Genomic DNA, 14065 nt, shown 5'->3' on the forward strand with positions numbered 1-14065 from the left:
ACGAATCGAAAATTCGTGATGTAATATTGCACTTATTACTTTGTAAGTGTAACCCTCGATTTTTATCGTTAAATTCGATTTTACCAATCTAATTAATTTCTGTTTTATTTATTCGTTTTTTAATAAAACTAGTATAATCTCTTGTAAGCTAATACTTTTATTTATTTTTTTTTTTTTTAAGAATTGATGGGAATTAAAAAAATTGTTTTATCTTCAGTACTTTCATTTACATAAAAGTATTTACTATTAAAACAAAATATATAAATTATATTTACATAAAATTTGTAAATTATGAAATTTCAAAAATATTTCTCTGTATTGTTCTTTACTGCCTTAATTAAGATCACTAAAACTTTTCCTTTAGTTTTTGTTGTAATAACGGATAAAAATAAAAATGAGAAAATGTAATTAAATTTATAATGCATGCGCTTTACATATGTTTGTCAATTTTTTATTTTTATTGTACCGTTATAGCATTTTACAATCTGTTTAGTATATAATTGAACGATAAGATCTATTTGAACCAATATTAAGAAGCCACAGACCCAGTCATCTGTGACTTAATAACGATAACGAAATAAAAGAAATGAAATAGAAGAGCACTCCGTAAGGCCGGACTATAAAGTCACCTTATTGAAACGATAAATCAAATCAGGAATATTGTTTCTCGTCAATCTTGAAAAATCACTGATGGTGTTATCCAATAAATTGACTGCCGTATAATTTGGGTACCGATCCAAACGACTTTGGTATCGTAAGCTGGCCAGATTTCCGGTTCGCAATTTAATATCATTATACATGAGGTTATTGCTTTTGTACCAGGTATATTTAGAATTTTTTGCAGTGTTTTTGTCTGGTAGCGTTCATGTATGTCAATAGTGGAATTGCTTGCTGTACCCCACAATTCAAGTCAGTGGGTCCAAGTATTCCGTCACTTGATAGAGTAGGGTTCACATGAGGTAATATGTTTGCCGGCCTCCGTGGGGCGAGTGCATCTATAACTATGGACACTGCATCTTTATGCATCTATAACTCTGGAACCATTGAAAATAGTACAACTTACGATATATCGTTGAAAAGCTCTCAATAAGAGCTTATTAGTGCAGTTAAGTCCAAAATCAAATGTTTTTTTGGATTTTGGGATTTATTGCACACTTTTGGTTCAGTCGATTGCAATCGAAAAGGGAGGTACGCAACTAGATGTTACAACAGACCTAAATTCAAAATTTCAACATCCAATGGCTAATCGTTTTTGAGTTAAAAAGATACATATGTACGGAATGGAATGGAATGGAATGCAAAGTTGGCAGGAGTTTATATATTTTCCCTACGGATCGCAGAACCTGGACAGAGTCCCTTGCTGCTGGATGATTCTATCGGGCGTCTTTTTTTTTTAGGTTTATTTTTTAAATGACGGGTCTAATTTTTCAATTTTTGTCTTATTTAGTATTTTGTGTTTTAGAGACGGATTTAATTGCATTCCAATCCGTTGTTAAACCAACGTTATCGAACCCATTTTGTGGGCCGACCGCGGAAGGCTAGGCTTATGCAGCCTGTCCTCCCGACGTAATTCCCCTTCAGACCGTCCACTGAAGTCCTTTCGGTGCTAACGCTTCATAGGCTAGCAGGAATACGCCACAACGGGGCACTAACTATCAGGAGGGAGCAATGCGATGGGTAATAAATACGTAGAATTTTTATATAAAACTTGTAGTAAATTTGATTCTGAGTAAAATGGTATTAATAAAGTCTACAGAATTCTTATAGTTAGTTTCTGTGACTACAATTTTTTCTCGAGTATGTAAATAATACTAAATTTTCAGTTTGATTTTATTTTATTTTACGATCATTTATAAATTTTCAAAATTGACAACTTATTTTATATAAAAACATATATAATTATGTTATTTCTGCGAAGATCTACACTATACTTAGGGCAAGGTTGAAGAAAATTTGCTGAAAGATAAGTAAGTGTTGGGGGGAGGGGTTTGTATATAAACTGATGAAAGTTGTTAAACCAGGATTACATTCGTTTAAATTTAGATAATTCAAAAATAAATAATTATATTCAAACATGTCTATATAGAAAATATTTTTGACTTTAATCAAACAAATGTCTTTAGCACTTAAAGCTATTAACTCAATTATTTCATAAAATTATCGAAAATGTTTTATCCAACAATTTACTTGTTTTTGGTCAGACTTCTCTGTTAATGATATTTCCAGTGTTTGTAATGAAATATGACTCCCACGCATCTAACTATTGCGACTTATGGACATTTTTCAATAATTTTACAGTTAATGAATTGAACTGACACGTTTTTAAAATATGTTCCTCTGTTGCCGACTTATCCATCTGCCTGTTCTTTATGTATTTTTTTTATTCGTTTATTCTAGTGTTTAACTAGATTAACTTTGTTTAACTTATTCATGCGTTACATTGAGGATACTGCTAAAAACAAATTTCAGTATTTTTCACGTTTTTGGAAAATATACGTAGATGACATTCTTGCAGTATTTGATACACGGTTTAACCTGAAAATCTCCATACAAAAAAATATATCCTTAGATAATATTTAAAAGGTTATCAAATAATTAATTTAAGGTGGCGTCAAAAAATTAAGACAAAAAAGGAAAATTAATTAAGTAAAATTAAAAGTAATTAGGTAAATTAATTAATTATCTTCAATAAATGGTTACATCAAAATTAGGCTGTAGTTGCAGATTACATATTACATTTTGTAATATAAAAAAAACTCCCTCTATGAATCATGAGGCCGATGGTGAGGGGGCTTGAGTGCTCAGTGATATAGAGTAGCTGGATTGAAGGTGCAAACATATCAGAGAGGTATCTGTTGAGAGCCAGACTAAGGAATGATAATTTTACAAGAGAGGTTTTTAAGTGACAATCCAAATTTATTTTATTGTCAACTATAAATTTATCATCAATAATTGTAATTGTACACAATTAATATTGGCTAGGAATAAGATTTCTTATAACCAATTTTGAAATGTACCAGCATAGTTTTGTTTTTGTTTATAATGAGTTGGTGACTGTGAGACCATATTGAAAATTTGTTAAAAATCATCCTCCAATAAAGATTCTGCTAATAATAGTAATATATTATTTTTATTTATCTACTATAACAGAACAGCTACTTAAGCATTTCTATATTGCATATTCAACACAAAACATTTCTGTTTTGTATAGAGATAACATTAATGTATGTACACATAACAATTTCAACAAGTTAACGTATCCAAAAGTAACAATAACGTAAATAACATGAATTTACGCAATGTACAATAATAATCCAAGAAATAAGAAGCATAATTTTTTCATATTATTATAAGAAGTACAAAAATAAATCATAGCAAGGTGTTAAATCTGAAAAAAGGCAAATACAACTATTATTAAACACATACCACCAGGAAAAGCAGAGCATAAACAATATTATTAAAACAAAAGTCTGTTAAGTATTTTAGCCTTGGCTTATTGCATAATCAGTACATGGAACAATCGATACAGGACATATTAACTATGAACATATTATCATCCCCTTTATTTTACTTTTGAATTTATTTTCATTGGAATGAAAGAAGTCAATTTCCTCATTGGCTAATTCTTTACATAGTTCATTAGGTGATACATAATATCTTTTATCATACAAAGACAAGTTTCTGTTCCTTAATGTAAAACAAGGTGCAACATTCATCTTGCACCTTGATTTACATTAAGGAAGGTGCAAAGATTTGTACTTTGACATGAGCACCCCACTCTTTAGGCCATTCATCATTCATATGAAAAAATTGGCAAAAACATCACATTTTTAATTTGAAGCTATGACTTTTACATAATCTTACATACCACCATCCAAATCCATACATGTTAATGTATGTACATCCAAATCTTACATATATGTTATCAAATCCATTCTGAGAAACCGTTCTAAAATTATTTTTTAACTTTTAGTGTGTTTAATTTAAGAGTGGTGTTTAAAATTTTTTTTTTATATATTTTTTATTTTCTACTTTTTAGTGCATTTAATACAAGAGTGGTTTTTAAAAAGTTTTTTTATATATCTTTTATTTTCTATTTTTTAGTCTTCATAAGTTTACAGCTGTGCTAGCACACAGGTTTGTGCGATCTTTGTTTGTAATCTATGCAGGGAAAATGCGCACTTCTCACTTGTGATCAAAGTGCAGTAATGACTTTTATTTACAAACTCATAAGTATGATGAATCATCAAACATAAATATTGAATGTAACAATTACAGAAATTTGAATTTTTGCCTCAGCCGTAGAAAAAATACTTTTGTTCAGTTTAATCAATTGAAATGACAATATCACAAACATGGATAATTCTTTCACTAAGAAAATGTAAACAAGGTTGAGTAAGTTCAAGGGGCATTTTTTTCACTTAACAACTTAGCAACTTAGGGGCATCTTAGCAATTTGAAAATATTACTAAAATATGTTGTCATCAGGAGCAAACTTGTATGCAAAATTTCAGAGCGAATGAATAAGTGGAAGTGCTTCAAAATTTGACTGAAAGGTTCCATACTATGAATGTCATATACATAATCCAAGAGCGAGTTAATTTAAGAGTAGTAAAAAGTGAAGGTAATTTACTGAAAGGAAATATAATTAAATATATAAATCATTATTATCAATTTGCTTTAGGGGTCTTCCAATATACAAATAATAAATTTTTTTAAGAGAGTAGATTTTCTTTAGAAAAGAACATTTTTTTTATTAAACTTACTAAGGTTGTTTCTTTCTTTAACAAATATATTATATACAATTAAATGTGGTACCTCCACCACAAAGAATATGTTGTAAAATAAATTGCTACAAGATTATAACCATTTATTGTTTACAATTAAAATGCTTTTATTTTTAGTGTTAAATATATAAAACATTTGGCTTTAATTTTATTTAGACAATAAAATAATATAAGTCAACTGTAGATATTTAACTGCAGTGAAATATTTCTAAATATCAGTGTGAATTGACATAAAAGTTAAAATTCAGACTTTATCATTATTCTCCACACAATTTTCTGATCTAAAAAAGTCCAGTTGAATCCAAAACTAGATGCTGCTCTTACTGCTCTTACTGTATTTCAAATTAGGTAGGGCAGCAGTTAGACCACAAGGTTTTGTTGATAAAAAAGCCAGATTATGCATCAAATTTACAATTCATTATCTTAGAAATAAAATTTATTTTTTTAGAAACTAGCTTGTTCACATCAGATGAGTCAAGTGAGTTAGCAATCACTGTCTTCCTATCTTCCATATCCCAAGAGTCCAGTCTTTATGTGAAAGAGATTAACAACTCTCTGCATCAAATAAATACTCTGTTTCCCTGATTAATTGAAATAGAAGAGAAAGGGAGAAAGTCCTTAGAGTATCATGTAATGTAATTTCAGACAACTGAGATCAACTTGAATTAATTAACTCAATGCACATAAGTCAGCTCTATTATACAGTAACCAGTTAATAACTTGGTTTCTTATAAACTACTGTCTTAAGAACCTTTATCAGCAGGATAATGTGAGAAGATCAACTATAAATAAATCTTTTACTCTGATTGGTGCATAATAATACATTATATATAGATCATGTTTAGAATGTTAAGTATGATTTCCACATATAAAAAAAAGAAACTGCCCCATTATTTTCCTGGACAAACCAAGAGAAACCTTGATCAGAGCTCAATCTGAAAATATATAATTTATTATAAAATAAAAACATAATAAATTATTTAAAATTAAACACATGAAAATAATATACAGATATTTAATATCGTAATAAGTACAAAAAACAACTACAAAAAAAATCATAATTGTTTTCAGAAGGTATTAATGAAAATTAGTTGAGCACATATCTTCATGACATTGGCAACAGGTTATGCAATCAAGAAATCTTAAAAATCTACTTTTCAATATTTTCTAAAACTATTTTACCAAAATTCAGTAAGAATATAATATATATTTGCCACTTAATTTTGTAATTAAGTGGGAAACTCACTTTATTTTCTCAGTTAGTTTCAGATTTATAATTGAATTTTCACTCATTATCCTTTTACAAGAATAAAATAAATTATAATCTTGTTGCATGTTTTCATTAATAAATGATGCTATTGAAATTTAACTGTGGTGGTCTGAAAGATTGTAACGGACACAAAAAAACTGAAAATTATTTTTAGGTAAAATTGTAAAAGATGTAAAAATGTATGGTATTTGTAATTCTACTTGGCTGGAAGGTAAAAATATTTTGTCACTAACTCAATGAGTTAATCCACCACAAGACTAAGTAACCAAAAAGTTAACATTAAAATTATACACTAAAAACTGAATTCATTAAGAATTTAAAAATTTTTAATAGTTTATAAAAAATGTACCAAAAGAATCAGGAGCTCTATAAATTACCATCAATATCAATTTTAGACTAGGGAACAGAATTACTCTGCACTCAAAATTAATTTCTTTTGTAAATATAAAATTAATAACATATAAACATTAATTTTAAACTATAAATCCAAGATAGCAGGTGAAATTGCCAAAATTTATTCATTACCCTTATCCACTATAAGTCATAATTATTACAAACTTCAATCTGTAAAAAAAAAAGATTCAACTGGTTTTTATTAAGCAATTTCTTTTAATAATTTTCATCGTCGAGTATTTACAAAGTATTACAAATTAATTTATGTTTATAATTATATGTTCGATTACGTATAAATTTTTGCATAGAAACATAAAACATAGTTAACTGATGAAATATGTAATTGAAAGATTTCAGTTTTCATACACGTATGTATTTTTAAAATTGAATTGTTTCTTGTACAATCTTACTTGTTTTAGTCATACTTTCTTATTTTAGTAATAGTTTTGTAAATCTTACATAGATAGCACTTGCATACTTATATTGAAGCAGTCATTTTTAAGATACAAAACGGTTACGGTTACGTATTTCCAATGTATGGAGCGCCAGTTGTTATGAGGCGTTACGATTTCGTTTTTTTTAACAACCGAATTCTTTATCCAAATTATAATTTGTATAGACGTTATATTTAATTGTATATTTTTCTCAATTTTGTTGCCCATGACAGTGAAATGTAATGTTATATTTTTCGCATATACAGTCATTTTTACTTGTGCGAGTACTCTAGTGTTATAAAAATTGATACGCCAATAATCTGTGATGAGATGGCCGTACATTTTTATTATTAGGATTTTTGTATCTATTTATTAAAGTAAAAGCGTAAATCTTATAGGTTATACGACCGTAGCGCCTGCTGCGACTTAAATTTTCACCTAAGTTGATACAAGTCATGACTACAGGATTAGTGATCGATCAAAAGCGTTATCCTTTGTAGAAATCGCTATTGTTGAAGTTATTTAAATTTTGATAGAATAGGCACGTCAGAGTAGTATTTATTTGTGTACGCAGTGTATTATATCATAACTTTCCCGTTCAGTTTACTCAGTGAAGTTTTGAATACCATAAAATCGTGATGAAGAATTCTGTTTAAATATGCCCTTTCTATACGTCGTGTTCCATCCGAAATGGGCAGATATTTCTAGAAGAGTAAGTTACTAGATTTTAAATATTAGCAGCATTATTAATTATTTTATTCTGTTTTCACAATTTTTTTTGTAATTTCAGTTATTAATAAAAATTCATGTGAATGATTTTCGGTAAATCTATGTTAAATAGCATGATATTCATGGTATGTTTTCAAAGGGAAAACTGATTGAAATGGCAAATTTTCAAATTTATTTTTGTGTTATCTACCCAAATATATAATTAACTTTTTTTATAAATAGTGTAATGTACATTCTTTGAGTGTGTGTATTTTTTCTTTGGATACATATATAAAATTCAATGCATATAAAATTAACTTTTTTACAACAAAAGTAGCAAAATATGCCTGTAATTAAAGCTGTGAAAGGTTATTTAATGTTTCAATAACATCTATCGAAATACAATCTACCAAATACACTGCAATATGAGTTTTACATTACCATTATTAGTACTAACTATAATGTACTGTTTGTAATATATTTTATAGTGTATAGTATACTATACACTATAAAATAGTATACAGCATAAAGCACTATTTATAAAATAGTGCTTTATGCTGGCCTCCATGACATGAGTGGTAGCGCTCAGCCTTTCATCTGGAGGTCCCGGTTTCACATTGCATTATCACACATGCTACATTCATCTCATCCTCTGATGCAATTCCTAACAATGGTTCTGGAATTTAAACAAACAAAAGAAAAAAGTTTTTTATAAGTAAATATTACCAAACTGTTTTAGTTAGCTAGAGGGACCAACAAATGTTTTTATATGCTATTCCTGTTTGTGTATATATTTATATATGGCATGTGTGGTCCATGTGACAAATATTTGTGTTCATATGCAAGTATTCAGTGTTTCAAATATTAATATCTCGCTTTCAGCTTTCATTAGTTTGTATTTAATCATTTTAATTTGCATTTTTTTTTAATATTTGAAAAAAGAGTTATGAACCTTTTTTTGCACATTTTTTATTATTCTTTTTAAATGTTAAGTAATCGTCCAAGAATTGTAGAAATATTTTTTTAGAAATGTTAGTGCATTTTCTGCCAGAAGTACATGCAAAATGAGTGGGGAAAGGATAATGGAGGACAACTGTTTAATGGATTATACAAGTGAAGTTATAAGATAACAGAGATTTGTTAATTTAATTATTAAAATTATTAATTAAATTATTATGAATAACTGTTATTATTTTAAATTTGTTTTTTTGTATAATAACCCATTTTATACAATAGTTTTATTTTTTCTTCTAACTTGACAAACAACCAGATGGTAATGTCTAGGAATGGGGTTCAATTTATATTATTCAATTATAATAAAATTATAATTGAATTATAATATTAATAATTTTGTATGAATTAAATATCTGATCTGTTTTATCCAAGAAACCTGTTGAAAAAATATACAACAGTTCTTAAATTAACAGCAGTACTCAAGCTAAAGTTATAAAAAAAACTTTACTGAAATCTGACCTAGCTTTTATTCTAAATCAAAATTTCATTTTAGATAACATCTGCTGAATTCAATTTAAAACCTATTTGACATAAAACATAACTGATAAAGGTTATTTATCTTTTAAAATAGCTACACTGCTTGGGCATTTTAATAATAAATTGGGTTTAGTTTCAGTCCTAAATTCTGCTTTTGATAGATGGGTAGCACTAAAATATATAAATCATTTTGATTAAAACAGCTGAGCTGATGTATAGATTTATTGGCAAAATTAGAAATTAAGCTGGTTTATAATGCTGTCAAAATAATTTTACAAAAAAAAAGCTAGCTCATATAGTAGTAATAAAGTTTGAAGAAAGATAACTATTATTTTAATTAACGTGTACCGCCATCAATTTTAAATCTATTTGATATAAGACATAATTAATAAAGATTATTAATCTTGTAGAAAATTCATCCACACTATATGGACATCTTAATGGAAGTAGTCTTTTGAATAAAAGATTTCAATTGCTTTTGTGATTTGGCAAGGTACAGTGTAAAATTCAAACTTGTACACAATGACCTCTTCTCAAATGAGGAGATATGAAATTTTATATACTGCTGGAAGGTTAAGCTGTTTAATTTTTTTGTACTTTCCCAGCTTTAGCAATATATGCTGCTGTAACAATTATACCTATAACAGGAAAATATATAGATGTCAAAAAAAAATTTTTACTTTTTTTTACAGACTTTTTGAAATAAAGTCAGTCAACCAATGGAATTGTGGGGGGGGGGGGAGTGAAATTGAATTTTGTTTACATTTTGTTATATTCTTTCTTTTTTGGTTAACAAAGAAGAAAGAATTTAGGCTGGTTGGCAGCAGTTTTCCATTTTTCTTCCTTATCAGCTTTTGTTCTCAGTAAGAATTACAGTTCCTACTGTCCATTATCTGTTTTATGAACTCCAACCGAGGCCTTCCCCCACAATTGCTGCCTTCACTCAGTCTCTTAACCAGACCCTGATCCTAAAAATATGTCATATTAGCTGAGCTCTTCATCTTTTGAGATATGAGGAGTATAAAAATTCCATTCACTTAAATTGCATTTCCATATATATTTATACATTTATTTGTGTATATTTTTATATGTTATGTATATGTATGTTATATTTATTTATGTTAGGTATATTATGTGAAAAATTTTGTGCCTCAAAAATTTCCAAACTACTAGATTAATTTCATTGAAATTTAGATTTGCTGTATTAGGATATGTGAAGTGGTGCATGTAAAAATTTGAAGAAGATTGGCTGTGTCATTCTTCAGTTGTCTCCAATTTAAGGTTGACAACAGACAATATGACTTATTTTAAATTTAAATCCATCTCAAAAGTTACATTTCAAATGTAAAAATAATAAGAAATAGGAAATCAAATGTAAATAATTTTTTGATAGCCCTTACTCTTTAGTATTTATTACATATAATATTTAAAAAAAACAGCTTACCAATATATTATTTAATTTCCTCAATTATTTTTGTCTATTCAACCATCTTCAGGAGGAATTTATAATTAAAATATATAAAAATATAAAATTCACATGACAAAATTAAATACATAACAATTGATTGTCAAAAGATAAATTTTGTAAATGTTAAAGTCATAAGATAAATTAAAATAATTAGGTCTGTTTTGTAAGAGTATCATAATTGTTATCAATTTTGATACTAATGTTGTAGATATGTACAACTAATAATAATAATATTATATATTATAATATATAATAACTTTACATTTTTATATTTTTATGAGGAAATCAAATGATATATCAGTAAGCTGTCTTTAATATTAGATATAATAATTATATTTTACCCAGAGAACAGACCCCCATAGCTAGAATGTTCTGTTTTACAGGGTTTTCCATCTTGAAGAATTTAGTTCCTATTAAATTAAACCAGGACTTGGGAAACTGTTTATTTTGAGGAGGTTTCTGTTTTTAAGAGGTTCCATTTTGTGGAGATTTCACTGTATTTCTCCATTTAAAAGGATAAAATATTGTTTTCTTCTTTTTAATGCCCTGTTTAGATGAAAATGATATAATAGGTTATAGGTTTATGGGTTGAAACAGTCAAAAGGTAGAGAAATTTATCAAAATATAATTTTTTAGTTAAAAAAGGGATTCCAAAGTAGTATCTACAATATTTTAAATATTAGTTTTTTACAAGCGTAAACTATGTAAAAAAACCAACGTTCATTAAGTACTGTCATCTTTAAAATAAATAGTATTTATATTTAGTAATCATGTAAGTTAACGGTTGTGGGCTACTTGATTTAAGACACAAATAACTTATAAAAATTATATGGCTGTTTCCAAGAATAATAATCACCCCATGTCAGGTTTATTAGAGAAAGTAGTTTCTGTTGTCTTTATCATTGCGTTAAAATGTACTGTTGCACACATTATGCTAAACCAACCAAAATTTATTTATTTAAAAAATGTTGTGATAAATGCAGATATATATTGGACTACAATCAACATCAGCACTCTGTACAAGATCGGTTCTGGTTTGTGTGATGATCATCGGTAGTCTGAGAGAAAGCAATTCTTGATAAGGTAGGTTATATGTTACAAAGTAATAATCTGAATCAACTTTTGTTAATAGGAATGAGAGGATACTAAGTGTTATGGGAGATATAATCCTGTTCCTATATACTTTTTCTTTTTCCTGTTTAGCCTTCGAGAATTACCTTTCAGGTATTACTTCAGATGATGATATGTATGAGTGTAATTGAAGTGTAGTCTTGTACAGTCTTGTAGCCATTCTTAAGATGTGTAGTTAATTAAAACCCAACCGCCAAAGAACACCAGCTCTTGTTGATCAAATGTTGTATAGTTACAATAATAACAGTCATAAGACCAGGTTAGATAGTGTAAAGCAAGTTAATGTACCACTTTATATTCAAAGCAGTGCATTATATATGCTTATTTAAAAGATGCACCAATATTCAAAAGTTTACTAAATATATATCTGAAAAAAAGATTTCGAGGTATCATAGATCTAAAAGTGTTTTATTTTCCTAATGCCTATCTGTAATTTTCTTACTGTTATATTTTTCTTTAAATAATATTAAAGCTTTGTTAGAAGTAAGCATATATATATATATATATATATATATATATATATATATATATATATATATAGAGATATATATGGTATTATATTCAAGATATTTAAACAGAATATCAAAAAAATTTAATATTTTTACTATTCATTATTATGTTTTACAATTTCATTATTATATTTCTACTACTCATTATTTACTATGAAATTAATGGAAAAATGTGTATTTAAAAAATAAATATATCTGTTATTAATTAATCTTTTTGTGATGAAGTAAATCTGGATTGGTACTTTTGTTTGGATGAGAATTAACTTGTTAAATATTACAAAAAAAGGGGTATCAGACAAACAAAAAGTTAAACATTTTTGGTTCTACATTCAGTGGAAAAATTTTCTTTATATTTGGAATCATTTGCTGAAGTTAGTCATAATCTTTTGTAAATATGGCTCTACTCATTATATAGGAACAGAACCCACCGGCTTGGTCCAGTGGTCTTCCCAAATCAGCTGATTTGGAAGTCGAGAGTTTCATCGTTCAAGTCCTAGTAAAGGCAGTTACTTTTATATGAATTTGAATACTGGATCATGGATACCGGTGTTCTTTGGTGGTTGGGTTTTAATTAACTACACATCTTAAGAATGGTTGAACTGAGACTGTACAAGACTACACTCATACATATTATCCTCTGAAGTAATACTTGAAAGGTAATGCTCGAAGGGTAAATAGGAAAAAGAAAAAGTATGTAGGAACAGGATTATATCTCCCATAACACTTAGTGTCCTTTCATTCCTATTAACACAAGTTGATTCACATTATTACTTCATAACATATAACCTGCCTTCTCAATTTTATTATTTTAGACCTAGAATAATGAAATATACTCTTCTAAGATACAAAGCCAATAAATTTACATCTATGTAAGTAATTATGATACGCATTTCAAACATGTTTACATAGAAATTTTTGTAATTCAGATTTTAACACTCTGGACAGCAAAAAATAAAGAAATATAAAAATTTACAGGGGAATGATCATTTTTTGAAAATATAAAATAGCAGATTTTTTTGTTTTAAATTTTATTGGGAAAGTAAAATGTTAATGAGAATGTAAACTGTTAACGGGAAGGTAAATATCATTTAGAGTAATACGAGTACAAGTACGTGTACGAGTATTACTAATTATCCTGTTTATGAATTTTAAAGTTCATTAAAATTGAAGAAATTTTTGTGGCCAAAATAGTATTGTTATAAAAAAAAGATGCCAAAGTATTGTATAACTTAACTGGCTATTAATATTATTAAAAAAGTTAGAGCCAAAATGAAAATAGAATATGTAATGTTTTTAGGTGTGGAATAAATTAAAAAAACAATTTTTTTTAATAACCATATGTAGGTTAAGCTTATTAAATTTGCTTAAGCAGAGTTTACTCTAAATCTAAAATTCCCTTCAATAAAGGCTAAAACAAGAAAAAGAAAATTTCTAAAAACCTTTTCGGCCTTTTAAGTACAGGGGGTCTATAATGTAAAAAAAAAAATTATTGACATTTCTTCATAGCTTTATATGTGAAGTAAAAGCTTACAAAAAACTTTTGAAAATATTTAAATTGAAGGGAGGTGTAGCAAAAGAACAAAAAAAATGAAGATTTTAATTTTAAGAAGTGGGAGTTGATTTTTTGAAAAAAAGATTTTTCAATTATTTAGATATGAAATTATGGGTAACAAATTTGCTTTAATAAAATGTTTATCTAAAATGTCTGTAAAGAAAATTGGTTTTCGCATGATCCATCCATCTCCTTAATGAATTTTGAAATTATCCCATGTATAAAAAGAATTATTTTAGCCAAATTTTAAGAAGGCTAAAAACATTGCAACACACGTACATATGTTATTTTGGTCTAGATGAACTAGTGGGACCCTAAATCA

At 27.5% G+C, this 14065-nt stretch overlaps 1 long non-coding RNA gene across 1 annotated transcript in view; it reads left to right on the forward strand.

Annotated features, from left to right (window-relative positions):
• Positions 1-6982: 6982 nt before the first annotated feature.
• Positions 6983-14065, forward strand: part of LOC142333219 (uncharacterized) — a 62998-nt gene continuing 55915 nt past the window's right edge. Inside the window, exon 1 of the long non-coding RNA XR_012758557.1 lies at positions 6983-7596. This is a non-coding gene — a long non-coding RNA (uncharacterized LOC142333219). The remainder of the gene's footprint in view (positions 7597-14065) is intronic.

The sequence above is a fragment of the Lycorma delicatula genome, chromosome 12 (genome assembly GCF_047948215.1).
Source record: "Lycorma delicatula isolate Av1 chromosome 12, ASM4794821v1, whole genome shotgun sequence".
Taxonomy (NCBI): domain Eukaryota; kingdom Metazoa; phylum Arthropoda; class Insecta; order Hemiptera; family Fulgoridae; genus Lycorma; species Lycorma delicatula.